General features: G+C 47.4%; 1 pseudogene; it reads left to right on the forward strand.

The window, feature by feature from the left end:
- The first annotated feature begins 497 nt into the window (after window positions 1-497).
- The window catches only part of LOC121844514, an 86242-nt pseudogene continuing 70520 nt past the window's right edge, over window positions 498-16219 (forward strand).

Genomic DNA, 16219 nt, shown 5'->3' on the forward strand with positions numbered 1-16219 from the left:
CTCCCTCCCTCCCGGTCTCCGTGTCCCCTCCCTGTCTCCATGTCCCCTCCCTCTCCTCTCTGTCTCCGTGTCCCCTCCCTGTCTCCGTGTCCCCTCCCTCCCTCCTGTCTCCGTGTCCCCTCCCCTCCTCTCTGTCTCCTGTCCCCTCCCTCTCCTCCTGTCTCCGTGTCCCTCCCCTCCCTCTGTCTCCGTGTCCCCTCCCTGTCTCCGTGTCCCCTCCCTGTCTCCATGTCCCCTCCCTGTCTCCGTGTCCCCTCCCTGTCTCCGTGTCCTCTCCCTGTCTCCGTGTCCCCTCCCTGTCTCCGTGTCCCCTCCCTCCCCTCCCTGTCTCCGTGTCCCCTCCCTGTCTCTGTGTCCCCTCCCTGTCTCCATGTCCCCTCCCTGTCTCCATGTCCCCTCCCTCTCCTCCCCTGTCTCCGTGTCCCCTCCCTGTCTCCATGTCCCCTCCCTCCCCTCCCTGTCTCCATGTCCACTCCCTCTCCTCCCTGTCTCCGTGTCCCCTCCCTGTCTCCGTGTCCCCTCCCTCCCCTCCCTGTCCCCTGGCAGCATGTGTGTGAGACAGAGGAACGAGACGAGGTGGTAGTGTGTGAGTTGTGTGAGGCTAGCGTTGCCAACTTCAACCAGCACATGAAGAAGAGCCACCCTGGCTGCGGGCGCAGCGCCAACCGGCAGGGTTACCGGAGCAACGGCTCCTACGTAGACGGATGGTTCGGAGGGGAGTGCGGCAGCGGCAACCCCTACTACCTCCTCTGTGGTAGCTGTCGGGACAAACACCTGGCGGTTAAGAGTAAAACCACAGTCCCCGTGACGGAGAGGTCAGTGGCGGACAGAAGGTGACGCGCCAGATTTTTTTTAATTACAGACTTGTGACTCTTGTGTTGTACAACTAAAACTTAAGATTCGATACACACTGTGTAACAGTGACAAGATGACGTTGTGATCACTAACACGTGTCGTGGTCCATGTTCAGGTATAAAGGACTGGCCCCGGACCTCTTGGGGAAGCAGGACATTGTCTATGAAGGTACCGGTTCTGCTTAACCAGGATGATTCACTTGTTCCAGAGGTTCTTGTCCCTGATCATATGAATGACTGGTCCACTGTAGCTTTATGGCTGATAGTATGACTGGTTCCACTGTAGCTTTATGGCTGATAGTATGACTGGTCCACTGTAGCTTTATGGCTGATAGTATGACTGGTTCCACTGTAGCTTTATGGCTGATAGTATGACTGGTCCACTGTAGCTTTATGGCTGATAGTATGACTGGTTCCACTGTAGCTTTATGGCTGATAGTATGACTGGTCCACTGTAGCTTTATGGCTGATAGTATGACTGGTTCCACTGTAGCTTTATGGCTGATAGTATGACTGGTCCACTGTAGCTTTATGGCTGATAGTATGACTGGTCCACTGTAGCTTTATGGCTGATAGTATGACTGGTCTACTGTAGCTTTATGGCTGATAGTATGACTGGTTCCACTGTAGCTTTATGGCTGATAGTATGACTGGTTCCACTGTAGCTTTATGGCTGATAGTATGACTGGTTCCACTGTAGCTTTATGGCTGATAGTATGACTGGTTCCACTGTAGCTTTATGGCTGATAGTATGACTGGTCCACTGTAGCTTTATGGCTGATAGTATGACTGGTCCACTGTAGCTTTATAGCTGATAGTATGACTGGTTCCACTGTAGCTTTATGGCTGATAGTATGACTGGTCCACTGTAGCTTTATGGCTGATAGTATGACTGGTTCCACTGTAGCTTTATGGCTGATAGTATGACTGGTCCACTGTAGCTTTATGGCTGATAGTATGACTGGTTCCACTGTAGCTTTATGGCTGATAGTATGACTGGTCCACTGTAGCTTTATGGCTGATAGTATGACTGGTTCCACTGTAGCTTTATGGCTGATAGTATGACTGGTTCCACTGTAGCTTTATGGCTGATAGTATGACTGGTCCACTGTAGCTTTAAGGCTGATAGTGTGACTGGTCCACTGTAGCTTTATGGCTGATAGTATGACTGGTCCACTGTAGCTTTATGGCTGATAGTATGACTGGTCCACTGTAGCTTTATGGCTGATAGTATGACTGGTCCACTGTAGCTTTATGGCTGATAGTATGACTGGTCCACTGTAGCTTTATGGCTGATAGTATGACTGTTATTCTCTATAACCATGTGGCTGATAGTATGACTGGTCCACTGTAGCTTTATGGCTGATAGTATGACTGGTCCACTGTAGCTTTATGGCTGATAGTATGACTGGTCCACTGTAGCTTTATGGCTGATAGTATGACTGGTCCACTGTAGCTTTATGGCTGATAGTATGACTGGTCCACTGTAGCTTTATAGCTGATAGTATGACTGGTCCACTGTAGCTTTATGGCTGATAGTATGACTGGTTCCACTGTAGCTTTATGGCTGATAGTATGACTGGTCCACTGTAGCTTTATGGCTGATAGTATGACTGGTCCACTGTAGCTTTATGGCTGATAGTATGACTGGTCCACTGTAGCTTTATAGCTGATAGTATGACTGGTCCATTGTAGCTTTATGGCTGATAGTATGACTGTTATTCTCTATAACCATGTGGCTGATAGTATGACTGGTCCACTGTAGCTTTATGGCTGATAGTATGACTGGTCCACTGTAGCTTTATGGCTGATAGTATGACTGGTCCACTGTAGCTTTATGGCTGATCGTATGACTGGTCCACTGTAGCTTTATGGCTGATAGTATGACTGGTCCACTGTAGCTTTATGGCTGATAGTATGACTGGTCCACTGTAGCTTTATCGCTGATAGTATGACTGGTCCACTGTAGCTTTATGGCTGATAGTATGACTGGTTCCACTGTAGCTTTATGGCTGATAGTATGACTGGTCCACTGTAGCTTTATGGCTGATAGTATGACTGGTCCACTGTAGCTTTATGGCTGATAGTATGACTGGTCTACTGTAGCTTTATGGCTGATAGTATGACTGGTCCACTGTAGCTTTATGGCTGATAGTATGACTGGTTCCACTGTAGCTTTATGGCTGATAGTATGACTGGTCCACTGTAGCTTTATGGCTGATAGTATGACTGGTCCACTGTAGCTTTATGGCTGATAGTATGACTGGTCCATTGTAGCTTTATGGCTGATAGTATGACTGGTTCCACTGTAGCTTTATGGCTGATAGTATGACTGGTCCATTGTAGCTTTATGGCTGATAGTATGACTGTTATACTCTATAACCATGTGGCTGATAGTATGACTGGTCCATTGTAGCTTTATGGCTGATAGTATAACTGGTCCAATGTAGCTTTATGGCTGATAGTATGACTGGTCCACTGTAGCTTTATGGCTGATAGTATGACTGGTTCCACTGTAGCTTTATGGCTGATAGTATGACTGGTCCACTGTAGCTTTATGGCTGATAGTATGACTGGTCCACTGTAGCTTTATGGCTGATAGTATGACTGGTCCACTGTAGCTTTATGGCTGATAGTATGACTGGTCCACTGTAGCTTTATAGCTGATAGTATGACTGGTCCACTGTAGCTTTATGGCTGATAGTATGACTGGTCCACTGTAGCTTTATGGCTGATAGTATGACTGGTCCACTGTAGCTTTATGGCTGATAGTATGACTGGTCCACTGTAGCTTTATGGCTGATAGTATGACTGGTCCACTGTAGCTTTATGGCTGATAGTTTGACTGGTCCACTGTAGCTTTATGGCTGATAGTATGACTGGTCCACTGTAGCTTTATCGCTGATAGTATGACTGGTCCACTGTAGCTTTATGGCTGATAGTATGACTGGTTCCACTGTAGCTTTATGGCTGATAGTATGACTGGTCCACTGTAGCTTTATGGCTGATAGTATGACTGGTCCACTGTAGCTTTATGGCTGATAGTATGACTGGTCTACTGTAGCTTTATGGCTGATAGTATGACTGGTCCACTGTAGCTTTATGGCTGATAGTATGACTGGTTCCACTGTAGCTTTATGGCTGATAGTATGACTGGTCCACTGTAGCTTTATGGCTGATAGTATGACTGGTCCACTGTAGCTTTATGGCTGATAGTATGACTGGTTCCACTGTAGCTTTATGGCTGATAGTATGACTGGTCCATTGTAGCTTTATGGCTTATAGTATGACTGTTATTCTCTATAACCATGTGGCTGATAGTATGACTGGTCCATTGTAGCTTTATGGCTGATAGTATAACTGGTCCAATGTAGCTTTATGGCTGATAGTATGACTGGTCCACTGTAGCTTTATGGCTGATAGTATGACTGGTTCCACTGTAGCTTTATGGCTGATAGTATGACTGGTTCCACTGTAGCTTTATGGCTGATAGTATGACTGGTTCCACTGTAGCTTTATGGCTGATAGTATGACTGGTCCACTGTAGCTTTATGGCTGATAGTATGACTGGTCCACTGTAGCTTTATGGCTGATAGTATGACTGGTCCACTGTAGCTTTATGGCTGATAGTATGACTGGTCCACTGTAGCAGCTGATAGTATGACTGGTCCACTGTAGCTTTATGGCTGATAGTATGACTGGTCCACTGTAGCTTTATGGCTGATAGTATGACTGGTCCACTGTAGCTTTATGGCTGATAGTATGACTGGTCCACTGTAGCTTTATGGCTGATAGTATGACTGGTTCCACTGTAGCTTTATGGCTGATAGTATGACTGGTTCCACTGTAGCTTTATGGCTGATAGTATGACTGGTCCACTGTAGCTTTATGGCTGATAGTATGACTGGTCCACTGTAGCTTTATGGCTGATAGTATGACTGGTTCCACTGTAGCTTTATGGCTGATAGTATGACTGGTTCCACTGTAGCTTTATGGCTGATAGTATGACTGGTTCCACTGTAGCTTTATGGCTGATAGTATGACTGGTTCCACTGTAGCTTTATGGCTGATAGTATGACTGGTTCCACTGTAGCTTTATGGCTGATAGTATGACTGGTTCCACTGTAGCTTTATGGCTGATAGTATGACTGGTCCACTGTAGCTTTATGGCTGATAGTATGACTGGTTCCCTGTCACGAACTGGCTCAAAGCCCGTAACAAAAAGGGAGACAACGTGGAGATAAGGTGTAACAAAAGATATATTTATTGACTAAAGCAACTAAGGAAAATAAACAATGGTGTGTGTAATCAGTAATCAGTAGTGTAACTGAGTGTTATGCATGAATGTGATAATGCAGGGTGTTGAAAGATGTTGTCGCAAACAACTCAAAAACCACCAAGAAACACAACAAAATCCATAAAGGTGTCTGCATGGAGAGAGTCTTCTCCATGAATGGGGAAGTGGTGTATTTATCCTGGGAGACACCGGGCCCAGGTGTTTCCCATGTAGCTGACGACCCTCCCAACTCCGCCCACCAGCATCCTAATAAGGAAATAACAGAGAGAGAATACGGCAGACAGAGTGGGAGGGTCGTCACATTCCACTGTAGCTTTATGGCTGATAGTATGACTGGTTCCACTGTAGCTTTATGGCTGATAGTATGACTGGTCCACTGTAGCTTTATGGCTGATAGTATGACTGGTCCACTGTAGCTTTATAGCTGATAGTATGACTGGTCCACTGTAGCTTTATGGCTGATAGTATGACTGGTTCCACTGTAGCTTTATGGCTGATAGTATGACTGGTCCACTGTAGCTTTATGGCTGATAGTATGACTGGTCCACTGTAGCTTTATGGCTGATAGTATGACTGGTCTACTGTAGCTTTATAGCTGATAGTATGACTGGTCCATTGTAGCTTTATGGCTGATAGTATGACTGTTATTCTCTATAACCATGTGGCTGATAGTATGACTGGTCCACTGTAGCTTTATGGCTGATAGTATGACTGGTCCACTGTAGCTTTATGGCTGATAGTATGACTGGTCCACTGTAGCTTTATGGCTGATAGTATGACTGGTCCACTGTAGCTTTATGGCTGATAGTATGACTGGTCCACTGTAGCTTTATAGCTGATAGTATGACTGGTCCACTGTAGCTTTATGGCTGATAGTATGACTGGTTCCACTGTAGCTTTATGGCTGATAGTATGACTGGTCCACTGTAGCTTTATGGCTGATAGTATGACTGGTCCACTGTAGCTTTATGGCTGATAGTATGACTGGTCCACTGTAGCTTTATAGCTGATAGTATGACTGGTCCATTGTAGCTTTATGGCTGATAGTATGACTGTTATTCTCTATAACCATGTGGCTGATAGTATGACTGGTCCACTGTAGCTTTATGGCTGATAGTATGACTGGTCCACTGTAGCTTTATGGCTGATAGTATGACTGGTCCACTGTAGCTTTATGGCTGATAGTATGACTGGTCCACTGTAGCTTTATGGCTGATAGTATGACTGGTCCACTGTAGCTTTATGGCTGATAGTATGACTGGTCCACTGTAGCTTTATCGCTGATAGTATGACTGGTCCACTGTAGCTTTATGGCTGATAGTATGACTGGTTCCACTGTAGCTTTATGGCTGATAGTATGACTGGTCCACTGTAGCTTTATGGCTGATAGTATGACTGGTCCACTGTAGCTTTATGGCTGATAGTATGACTGGTCTACTGTAGCTTTATGGCTGATAGTATGACTGGTCCACTGTAGCTTTATGGCTGATAGTATGACTGGTTCCACTGTAGCTTTATGGCTGATAGTATGACTGGTCCACTGTAGCTTTATGGCTGATAGTATGACTGGTCCACTGTAGCTTTATGGCTGATAGTATGACTGGTCCATTGTAGCTTTATGGCTGATAGTATGACTGGTTCCACTGTAGCTTTATGGCTGATAGTATGACTGGTCCATTGTAGCTTTATGGCTGATAGTATGACTGTTATTCTCTATAACCATGTGGCTGATAGTATGACTGGTCCATTGTAGCTTTATGGCTGATAGTATAACTGGTCCAATGTAGCTTTATGGCTGATAGTATGACTGGTCCACTGTAGCTTTATGGCTGATAGTATGACTGGTTCCACTGTAGCTTTATGGCTGATAGTATGACTGGTCCACTGTAGCTTTATGGCTGATAGTATGACTGGTCCACTGTAGCTTTATGGCTGATAGTATGACTGGTCCACTGTAGCTTTATGGCTGATAGTATGACTGGTCCACTGTAGCTTTATAGCTGATAGTATGACTGGTCCACTGTAGCTTTATGGCTGATAGTATGACTGGTCCACTGTAGCTTTATGGCTGATAGTATGACTGGTCCACTGTAGCTTTATGGCTGATAGTATGACTGGTCTACTGTAGCTTTATGGCTGATAGTATGACTGGTTCCACTGTAGCTTTATGGCTGATAGTTTGACTGGTCCACTGTAGCTTTATGGCTGATAGTATGACTGGTCCGCTGTAGCTTTATGGCTGATAGTATGACTGGTCCATTGTAGCTTTATGGCTGATAGTATGACTGGTTCCACTGTAGCTTTATGACTGGTTCCACTGTAGCTTTATGGCTGATAGTATGACTGGTCCATTGTAGCTTTATGGCTGATAGTATGACTGTTATTTTCTATAACCACGTGGCTGATAGTATGACTGTTATTCTCTATAACCACGTGGCTGATAGTGTGACTGGTTCACTGTAGCTTTATGGCTGATAGTATGACTGGTTCCACTGTAGCTTTATGGCTGATAGTATGACTGGTCCATTGTAGCTTTATGGCTGATAGTATGACTGGTTCCACTGTAGCTTTATGGCTGATAGTATGACTGGTCCACTGTAGCTTTGTGGCTGATAGTATGACTGTTATTCTCTATAACCACGTGGCTGATAGTATGACTGTTATTCTCTATAACCACGTGGCTGATAGTATGACTGTGTTATTCTCTATAACCACATGGCTGATAGTATGACTGTTATTCTCTATAACCACGTGGCTGATAGTATGACTGTTATTCTCTATAACCACGTGGCTGATAGTATGACTGTTATTCTCTATAACCACGTGGCTGATAGTATGACTGTTATTCTCTATAACCACGTGGCTGATAGTATGACTGTTATTCTCTATAACCACGTGGCTGATAGTATGACTGTTATTCTCTATAACCACGTGGCTGATAGTATGACTGTTATTCTCTATAACCACGTGGCTGATAGTATGACTGCTATTCTCTATAACCACGTGGCTGATAGTATGACTGTTATTCTCTACAACCCTTACAGAGGAATGGGACATGCTGGATGTTGATGAGGATGAGAGGTTAACTGGGGACGAGGAGTTTGAGCTGCTGGCGGGACCGTTGGGTCTGAGCGAGCGCCGGGTCGTCCCAGAGGCCGTCCAGTTCCCCGACAGTGACCCCCTGGGAGCGTCCGTAGCCATGGTGACCGCCACCAACAGCATGGAGGAGACTCTGCTGCAGATAGGTGAGGGGCTGAAAAACACACACGCACACACACACACACACACACACACACACACAGAGATGTGTCTGGTCATCTCTGTAATGTGGGTGGTCCAGATGTGTCCGGTCCTCTCTGTAATGTGGGTGGTTGAGATGTGTCTGGTCCTCTCTGTAATGTGGTTCAGATGTGTCTGGTCCTCTCTGTAATGTGGTTCAGATGTGTCTGGTCCTCTCTGTAATGTGGGTGGTTCAGATGTGTCCGGTCCTCTCTGTAATGTGGGTGGTTGAGATGTGTCTGGTCCTCTCTGTAATGTGGGTGAGATGTGTCTGGTCCTCTCTGTAATGTGGGTGAGATGTGTCTGGTCCTCTCTGTAATGTGGGTGGTTCAGATGTGTCTGGTCCTCTCTGTAATGTGGGTGAGATGTGTCTGGGCCTCTCTGTAATGTGGGTGGTTCAGATGTGTCTGGGCCTCTCTGTAATGTGGGTGAGATGTGTCTGGTCCTCTCTGTAATGTGGGTGGTTCAGATGTGTACGGTCCTCTCTGTAATGTGGGTGGTTCAGATATGTCTGGTCCTCTCTGTAATGTGGGTGGTTCAGATGTGTCTGGTCCTCTCTGTAATGTGGGTGGTTCAGATGTGTCTGGTCCTCTCTGTAATGTGGGTGAGATGTGTCTGGGCCTCTCTGTAATGTGGGTGGTTCAGATGTGTCTGGGCCTCTCTGTAATGTGGGTGGTTCAGATGTGTCTGGTCCTCTCTGTAATGTGGTTGAGATGTGTCTGGTCCTCTCTGTAATGTGGGTGGTTCATATGTGTCTGGGCCTCTCTGTAATGTGGGTGGTTCAGATGTGTCTGGTCCTCTCTGTAATGTGGTTCAGATGTGTCTGGTCCTCTCTGTAATGTGGGTGGTTCAGATGTGTCTGGTCCTCTCTGTAATGTGGGTGGTTCAGATGTGTCTGGTCCTCTCTGTAATGTGGGTGGTTCAGATGTGTCTGGTCCTCTCTGTAATGTGGGTGGTTCAGATGTGTCTGGTCCTCTCTGTAATGTGGGTGAGATGTGTCTGGGCCTCTCTGTAATGTGGGTGGTTCAGATGTGTCTGGTCCTCTCTGTAATGTGGTTCAGATGTGTCCGGTCCTCTCTGTAATGTGGGTGGTTGAGATGTGTCTGGTCCTCTCTGTAATGTGGTTCAGATGTGTCTGGTCCTCTCTGTAATGTGGGTGGTTCAGATGTGTCCGGTCCTCTCTGTAATGTGGGTGGTCGAGATGTGTCTGGTCATCTCTGTAATGTGAGTGGTTCAGATGTGTCCGGTCCTCTCTGTAATGTGGGTGGTTGAGATGTGTCTGGTCCTCTCTGTAATGTGGGTGGTTGAGATGTGTCTGGTCCTCTCTGTAATGTGGTTCAGATGCGTCTGGTCCTCTCTGTAATGTGGGTGAGATGTGTCTGGTCCTCTCTGTAATGTGGGTGGTTGAGATGTGTCTGGTCCTCTCTGTAATGTGGTTCAGATGTGTCTGGTCCTCTCTGTAATGTGGGTGAGATGTGTCTGGTCCTCTCTGTAATGTGGTTCAGATGTGTCTGGTCCTCTCTGTAATGTGGTTCAGATGTGTCTGGTCCTCTCTGTAATGTGGGTGAGATGTGTCTGGTCCTCTCTGTAATGTGGGTGGTTCAGATGTGTCTGGTCCTCTCCGTAATGTGGGTGGTTCAGATGTGTCTGGTCCTCTCTGTAATGTGGGTGGTTCAGATGTGTCTGGTCCTCTCTGTAATGTGGGTGAGATGTGTCTGGTCCTCTCTGTAATGTGGGTGGTTCAGATGTGTCTGGTCCTCTCTGTAATGTGGGTGGTTCAGATGTGTCCGGTCCTCTCTGTAATGTGGTTCAGATGTGTCCGGTCCTCTCTGTAATGTGGGTGGTTCAGATGTGTCTGGTCCTCTCTGTAATGTGGGTGGTTCAGATGTGTCTGGTCCTCTCTATAATGTGGGTTCAGATGTGTCTGGTCCTCTCTGTAATGTGGGTGGTTCAGATGTGTCTGGTCCTCTCTGTAATGTGGGTGGTTCAGATGTGTCTGGTCCTCTCTGTAATTTGGGTGGTTCAGATGTGTCTGGTCCTCTCTGTAACGTGGGTGGTTCAGATGTGTCTGGTCCTCTCTGTAATGTGGTTCAGATGTGTCTGGTCCTCTCTGTAATGTGGGTGGTTCAGATGTGTCTGGTCCTCTCTGTAATGTGGGTGGTTCAGATGTGTCTGGTCCTCTCTGTAATGTGGGTGGTTAAGATGTGTCTGGTCCTCTCTGTAATGTGGGTGAGATGTGTCTGGTCCTCTCTGTAATGTGGGTGGTTCAGATGTGTCTGGTCCTCTCTGTAATGTGGTTCAGATGTGTCTGGTCCTCTGTAATGTGGGTGGTTCAGATGTGTCTGGTCCTCTCTGTAATGTGGGTGGTTCTGTAATGTGGGTGGTTCAGATGTGTCTGGTCCTCTCTGTAATGTGGGTGGTTCAGATGTGTCTGGTCCTCTCTGTAATGTGGGTGGTTCAGATGTGTCTGGTCCTCTCTGTAATGTGGGTGGTTCAGATGTGTCGGTCCTCTCTGTAATGTGGGTGGTTCAGATGTGTCTGGTCCTCTCTGTAATGTGGGTGAGATGTGTCTGGTCCTCTCTGTAATGTGGGTGGTTCAGATGTGTCTGGTCCTCTCTGTAATGTGGGTGGTTCAGATGTGTCTGGTCCTCTCTGTAATGTGGGTGGGTCAGATGTGTCTGGTCCTCTCTGTAATGTGGGTGGGTCAGATGTGTCTGGTCCTCTCTGTAATGTGGGTGGTTCAGATGTGTCTGGTCCTCTCTGTAATTTGGGTGGTTCAGATGTGTCTGGTCCTCTCTGTAATGTGGGTGAGATGTGTCTGGGCCTCTCTGTAATGTGGGTGGGTCAGATGTGTACGGTCCTCTCTGTAATTTGGGTGGTTCAGATGTGTCTGGTCCTCTTTGTAATTTGGGTGGTTCAGATGTGTCTGGTCCTCTCTGTAATGTGGGTGAGATGTGTCTGGGCCTCTCTGTAATGTGGGTGGGTCAGATGTGTACGGTCCTCTCTGTAATTTGGGTGGTTCAGATGTGTCTGGTCCTCTCTGTAATGTGGGTGAGATGTGTCTGGGCCTCTCTGTAATGTGGGTGGGTCAGATGTGTACGGTCCTCTCTGTAATTTGGGTGGTTCAGATGTGTCTGGTCCTCTCTGTAATGTGGTTCAGATGTGTCTGGTCCTCTCTGTAATGTGGGTGGTTCAGTGATCACCTGTTATATGTCCATTTCGTGGGGTTGTAATTCTACATTGTGCGCCAGCTTCAGCACGTGTCTGCGTGTGTTTCCCAGGCTGCCAGGGCGCGGTGGAGAACAGCTCCTCGGGCAGGGTGACTCTGGGGGAGCAGGCCGCAGCGCTGGAGAACCCCCACGACAGGGTCATGGCTCTGAGGAGAGTGACCTCTGCAGCGCAGGTCCTCCTGGCCAGGACCATGGTGATGAGAGCCCTGTCTCTACTCTCTGTCAGGTGGGTCTGTCTGTAGACTAAGTGTAGACTAGGTGTAGACGAGGTGTAGACTAGGTGTAGGACTGTCTGTAGACTAGGTATAGACTAGGTGTAGACGAAGTGTAGACGAGGTGTAGACCTGTGTGTAGACTAGGTGTAGGACTAGGTGTAGGACTGTATAGACTAGGTGTATGACTGTGTAGACTAGGCGTGTACTAGGTGTAGGACTAGGTGTAGGACTGTATAGACTAGGTGTATGACTGTGTAGACTAGGCGTGTACTAGGTATAGGGCTGGGTGTAGGCTCGGTGTGGACTAGGTGTAGACTAGGTTTAGGACTGTGTGTAGACTAGGTGTAGACAAGGTGTAGGACTGTGTGTAGACTAGGTGTAGGACTGTGTGTAGACTAGGTGAAGACTATGTGTAGGACTGTGTAGGACTGTGTTTAGACTAGGTGTAGGACTAGGTGTAGACTAGTGGTAGGACTGTGTGTAGACTATGTGTAGACTGTGTTTAGACTAGGTGTAGGACTGTGTAGACTAGGTGTAGACTAGTGGTAGGACTGTGTGTAGACTGTGTTTAGACTAGGTGTAGGACTGGTTGTAGGCTAGGTGTAGACTAGTGGTAGGACTGTGTGTAGACTAGGTGTAGGACTGTGTTTAGACTAGGTGTAGACTATGTGTAGGACTGTGTGTAGACTAGGTGTAGACTAGGTGTAGGACTGTGTAGACTAGGTGTAGGACTGTGTAGACTAGGTGTAGGACTGTGTGTAGACTAGTTGTAGACTATGTGTAGGACTGTGTGTAGACTAGGTGTAGACTAGGTGTAGGACTGTGTAGACTAGGTGTAGGACTGTGTAGACTAGGTGTAGGACTGTGTAGACTATGTGTAGGACTGTGTAGACTAGGTGTAGGACTGTGTAGACTAGGTGTAGGACTGTGTGTAGGACTGTGTATAGACTGTGTAGCACTGTGTGTAGACTAGGTGTAGGACTGTGTGTAGGACTGGATAATGTGTTGGTCTTTGTCTCTCTCTCTCGGGCGCTCTCTCTCTCTCTCTCTCTGTCTCTGGCTGTCTCTCTGTCTCCTGGTGTCTTTCCGTCTGTCTCTCTCTGTCTCGTTGGTGTCTCAGTCTCGATCTCTCTCCATTCATCTCATGTTCCACTGTGTTTAGTTGGTGTCAGTGTATAAGGGTGAACTGCCTTGCAACTACTATATGTTTATGAGTATGGCCTTCTCTCCCTCCCCTCTCCCTCCCCCTTTCTCTCTCTCTCCCCCTCCTCTCTCTCCCTCCCCCTTTCTCTCTCTCTCTCTCTCTCATCTCTCTCCCCTCATCTCTCTCCCCTCTCTCCCTCCCTCCTCTCTCTCTCCCTCCCTCCCTCCTCTCTCTCCCTCCCCTCTCTCCCCTCCTCTCTCTCCCCCCCTTTCCCTCCTCTCTCTCCCTCTCTCTCTCTCCCCTCCTCTCTCTCCCTCTCTCTCTCTCCCCCTTTCTCTCTCTCTCCCCTCCTCTCCCTCCCTCCTCTCTCTCCCTCCCTCCCCTCTCCCTCCCCCTTTCCCTCTCTCTCAGTGGTTCTAGCTGCAGCCTGGCAGCAGGGTTGGAGTCTCTGGGTCTGACAGACATCAGGACCCTGGTCAGACTGATGTGTCTGGCTGCAGCGGGCGAGCCGGCCTCTCCACCAGCCCCACATCTGGTTCAGGGGCCTCAGAGCGGCCCCGGGGGCAACCAAGGCCAGCAAACCTATCTCCTGTCTGGCCTATCTCAGTACGGCTGTGGGTTGTCTGGCCTCCAACAGTCCCAACGCTGCCAAGCTGCTGGTCCAGCTCTGCACACAGGTAACAACAGATACACAACTCAGACTCACACAAAGATAATAGACTGGAAGAGAAACAGGAAGTGACCAGTTCTCTACTTCACTCAACGACTTTCAAAAAGACAGGAAGTTCAAGTCAACACAACTTTAGTTCAGCACCACACTTATGCAATACTTAACTTGACCTATACATATTTCCCAGAGTGCCTTAGCTTTCGAGTGAATTGTAGTTACCAGCCATGACTGTGTTTGTTATTGACAGAGACAGAGATTGTTGCAGTCATTGTTTTTTGTTGTCCTGTGGGTTTCACCGAGCCAGATCATTAAAATAAAAATGTTCAACACAAGTATTTAAGGAGGCCTTAATTTGAGGGCCTAGTTTGACACCAATACAGTAGTAGCCTGAATGAAACTCATGGTTTTCAGGTCTGCAAATCACATTATGATGGTTGGCAAAGTGCTGTGTAATTCCTATGGTAATCCAGCCAGAGTGAAGCTATCCAACATTTTGACATGTTTATTCTCCCGTCTAAGATACGACCTAAACCATCCAAACTGGAACAACCATTTCAGTAATGGATGCAATTAACTACAAGAGTAACAGATCGGATTAGTTGATCAAAATGTACGTTATTCATATTTGAGTAGCATAAGATGAATTAATCAATCGATGTGCTACGTGTAAAAACATAGATATTGAGGAACTAGTCTAAAAATTAACCTGCAACAGAGCATGCTGGGAAATATGATAATGATGGGAGTGGTTTTGATTTAATACTGGTTATAAACACCAACACTGGGGTTAGTTTAGACCAATTAGAGTTAATTTAATACTGGTTGTAAAGACCAACACTGGGGTTATTTTAGCCGGTGTAGAATACAGCCGGTGTAGAATACAGCCGGTGTTTAATACAGCCGGTGTAGAATACAGCCGGTGTAGAATACAGCCGTGTGAATACAGGTACAGAATACAGCCGGTGTAGGATACAGCCGGTGTTTAATACAGCCGGTGTTTAATACAGCCGGTGTAGAATACAGCCGGTGTAGAACCTGTATATCTATCTGTCTCTAGAACCTGTATATCTATCTGTCTCTAGAACCTGTATATCTATCTGTCTCTAGAACCTGTATATCTATCTGTCTCTAGAACCAGTATATCTATCTGTCTCTAGAACCTGATCTAGCGTGTTAGGGTTCCTCTGACTGATCTAGAATCTGTATATCTATCCGTCTCTAGAACCTGATCTAGCGTGTTAGGTTCCTCTGACTGATCTAGAACCTGTATATCTATCCGTCTCTAGAACCTGATCTCGGCGGCAACGGGGATGAACCTGACCACGGTAGACGACCCCGTCCAGAGGAAGTTCCTCCCCAGCTTCCTGAGGGGCGTGGCCGAGGAGAACAAGCTTGTGACGTCACCCAATTTCGTGGTCACCCAGGCCCTCGTGGCCCTACTCGCTGATAAAGGGGCCCGGCTCAGACCCAACTATGACAAGGCTGACGCGGAGAAGAGAGGTTCGTGAGACCTGGAGTCGGCCTTTGTGGTCCTCTGAGATTTCTAGACGTTGCGATACTGTCACACGTTGTCTGTCGTCGACATGTCGTTATGCGGCGCCGTCACAATTCAATAGAGTTTTTGTAACTGACTATGTCCGTTTTGTTTGTAAAATTGCATTATGGGATAAACAAAGATATTTCTCAGGGGGAGGGGCAGTGATTAAAGATTTGTAGTCGCCTCGTATTTTCAGATTGTCTGCACGGGATGACAGTACATACAGACATGTAGCTACTAGCTGTTGTTAGCAGTTTGTGCTAGCCTCCACAGTGCCCATGCTAGTTGTCATTATCACTGTAGTGTTTTGGACCATTCGTTATGTTATGTTATAATTAACATCCTCTCATCTCCCCCCAAAACAAAACCTCACTCACCGTTCCTTCTTCCACCCCCTTTTGTTTTCGTTCCAGCAGGTTTAATTGCACATTTGTATACCCATCCTTCCTATCATCCCACTGCTGTAGGACCTCTGGAGCTGGCCAACGCGCTGGCTGCTTGCTGCCTGTCTTCTCGTCTGTCCTCGGGACACCGGCAGTGGGCCGCTCAGCAGCTGGTCCGCACGCTGGCCGCTCACGACAGAGACAACCAGAGCCGGCCGCAAACCTTTGCCGATATGGCGGGTGACCTGCGCAAGTGCTCTTCTGTGAAGTTGGAGGCTCACCAGAGCAGGGTGAGTACTGGAGGGGTTAGGGTAGAGGGTTAGGGGTAGAGGGTTAGGGTAGAGGGTTAGGGGTAGAGGGTTAGGGTAGAGGGTTAGGGTAGAGGGTTAGGGGTAGAGGGTTAGGGGTAGAGGGTTAGGGTAGAGGGTTAGGGTGAGTAGGGGTAGAGGGTTAGGGTGAGTAGGGGTTAGGGGTAGGGTGAGTAGGGGTTAGGGGTAGAGGGTTAGGGTGAGTAGGGGTTAGGGTGAGTAGGGGTAGAGGGTTAGGGTAGAGGGTTAGGGTGAGTAGGGGTTAGGGTGAGTAGGGGTAGAGGGTTAGGGTGAGTAGGGGT

The sequence above is a fragment of the Oncorhynchus tshawytscha genome, unplaced genomic scaffold (assembly GCF_018296145.1).
Source record: "Oncorhynchus tshawytscha isolate Ot180627B unplaced genomic scaffold, Otsh_v2.0 Un_contig_3379_pilon_pilon, whole genome shotgun sequence".
NCBI lineage: Eukaryota > Metazoa > Chordata > Actinopteri > Salmoniformes > Salmonidae > Oncorhynchus > Oncorhynchus tshawytscha.